Raw genomic sequence first — 2,734 nt, forward strand, 5'->3', positions numbered from 1 at the left:
AAACCCTGCACTAAAGCAAAGCAGTTTATATTTGAAAGTGAAAAATCCAAACTTTTAAAGATTTATATGTCATGCCTTATTTCACTTATTCATCTTCCTTGTGCTGGGCATTGTGCCTAGGGCCTCATGCATGCAGGGTGAGTACACTAACACTAAAGTATATTCCCAGCTCCCTCGATTTCTTATGTATTTTTTTTTTTTAATGTGAATAAAAGAACAGAGCAGGTATATGTGAGGTTGTAATCCTGAGTAGAAGGCTGAGGCAAGAGAATTACAAAGTCAAGGCCATGGGGGCTAGAGAGTCAGTTCAGGGCCAGCCTGGACTTTGGCAAGACCCCGTAGCAAACATAAAAGTGGAGGGGCTGCTGAGATGGCTTAGCGGTTAAAAGCACTGACTGCTCTTCCGGAGGTCATGAGTTCAAATCCCAGCAACCACATGGTGGCTCACAACCATCCATAATGAGATCTGATGCCCTCTGAAGACAGCTACAGTGTACTTAAATATAGTAAATAAAAACCTTACATATAATAAATAAAAACCTTATCCTCGCGTGAGGCAGATCAAGATCAAGACCGGAGTGGTGAAGCGGTTGGTCAAAGAAAAAGTGATGTATGAAAAAGAAGCAAAGCAGCAAGAAGAAAAGATTGAAAAAATGAAGGCTGAAGATGGTGAAAACTATGCCATTAAGAAGCAGGCAGAGATCCTGCAAGAGTCCCGCATGATGATCCCAGATTGCCAGCGCCGGTTAGAGGCTGCATATACTGATCTTCAGCAGACATTAGAAAGTGAAAAGGACTTGGAAGAAGCCGAGGAGTATAAAGAAGCCCGCATAGTGCTGGACTCTGTGAAGCTAGAAGCCTGACATTTCTCTGTAGGGTGTTTTTATGCATTAAATCCCAGGGTCCATTCTACAGCTCGTTATTTTCGGCCACTGCTGGTGTTTAATAATTTGAAAACATGGTTCTTTTTGTGCTTTTGCATATATTTATCTTTGCATAACTTAATGTGTCAAATACATGAGTTCATCTAATTAAAAAAAAATCAGACTTCCTCACAAAATTTTTAAAAGATTCTTTTTTTCTTTTGGTTTTAATAACACCCTGGGCTGTTCTGGAACTCACTTTGTAGACCAGTCTGGCCTCGAACTCATAGAGATCTGCTTGCCACTGCCTCCCGAGCTCAGATTAAAGCTGTGTGCCACCGCCACCCAGCTCAGATCTTATGTTTGGGGTTTTGTTGTTTGGTTGTTTTGTTTTTAGGAATACTGAACGCTGTACACACCAGGCAGGTGCTTTATCTCTGAACTATACCATCCCACCACCTCATTGGTTCTTAGCGGTAGGCTGCATTGCAGAGCAGAGTGCTTAGTGGTCTCTGCAGTCCCATGGTGGCACTTGCTAGGAAGTGGCTATCTCTGAGGGGAGCCAATTTGGGCGTGGCTCTAGGAGCCAATATGTTGGTACAACTGACCTGCTAGGTATCATCCTGTGATTGTCAGAGAAGGGGTTAAATGTACTTCCTGTTTCTTTTTGGCCTTTTGCGTTTATAATCCTGTGTGGAGTGTTCAGGAGACCCAGCTTGTGTATGGGGGCAGTGGAGTAAATAATTTATTATCTCCTTATATGATGTTACTTTCAAAATAATTTGTTGTATTTAAACATTTAGAGGTGGGATGTGTGTGTGTGTGTGTGTTCCTGTATGGGCACACACATGTGGAAGACAGCTTTTTGGAGTTGGCTCTCTCCATCTACCTTTACATGGGCTCTATGAATTGAACTCAGGTAGTCTGGCGTGTATAGCAAGCTCTGGTTTACCCACTGAGCCATCTTGCTGGGCTTGATCTTGATCCTGCTGTCTTAGTTAGGGTCACTATTGCTGTGAGGAAACACTGTCACCAAAAACAACTTGGGAAAGACAGGGCATATGTTTCCACATCACTGTTCATAATGGAAGGCAGTCAGGAGAGGGACTCAAAACAGGACAGGGTCCTGGGGGAGAAGCTGAGGCAGAGCCCATGGAGGGGTGCTGCGTACTGGCTTACTCAGCCTGCTTTTTTATAGAACTCAGGACCACGTAATGGACTGGTTCCTCCCACATCAGTCACTAAGAAAATGGCCTACAAGCTTGCCTACAGCCTCATCTTGTTTTGTTTTTTTTTTGTTTTGTTTTGTTTTTTGTTTGTTTTTTTGGTATAGAATAGAGTTTATTTACGACATGGGGAGGGGAGCTGAAGGGGTAGTAGAGACAGAGAAAGGGAGAGGGAGAGACTGGCCCATGAACATGTGAAGAGAGAGGGGGAGGGGAATGGGAAGAGAAGAGACAGAGAGGGAAGAAAGAAGAGCAAGAAAGAGAGAACAGCCGGGCGGTGGTGGCGCAGCCTTTAGTCCCAGCACTTGGGAGGCAGAGGCAGGCTGATTTCTGAGTTCGAGGCCAGCCTGGTCTACAGAGTGAGTTCTAGGACAGCCAGGGCTACGCAGAGAAACCCTGTCCTGGAAAACAGAGGGGGGGGGGGGAGGGAGAGAGAGAGAGAGAGAGAGAGAGAAAGAGAGAGAGAGAGAGAAACAAGAGCACAACAACCTGATCTTAAGGAGGGTTTTCTCAGTTAGGATTCACATCTCTCAAGCTATGTCAAGTTCCCATAAAACAAATCAGCACACATACTGTTTATTTTTAAATTAGTTACCTTTCTCTCAATACTTAATATCCCTAATATATTGATTGCTATCCAGAGAA

At 44.0% G+C, this 2,734-nt stretch overlaps 1 pseudogene; it reads left to right on the plus strand.

The window, feature by feature from the left end:
- Positions 1 to 536: 536 nt before the first annotated feature.
- LOC114622301 lies at positions 537 to 863 on the plus strand (annotated as a pseudogene).
- Positions 864 to 2,734: the final 1,871 nt, after the last annotated feature.

This window comes from Grammomys surdaster, unplaced genomic scaffold (genome assembly GCF_004785775.1).
Source record: "Grammomys surdaster isolate TR1022 unplaced genomic scaffold, NIH_TR_1.0 187, whole genome shotgun sequence".
Lineage (NCBI taxonomy): Eukaryota > Metazoa > Chordata > Mammalia > Rodentia > Muridae > Grammomys > Grammomys surdaster.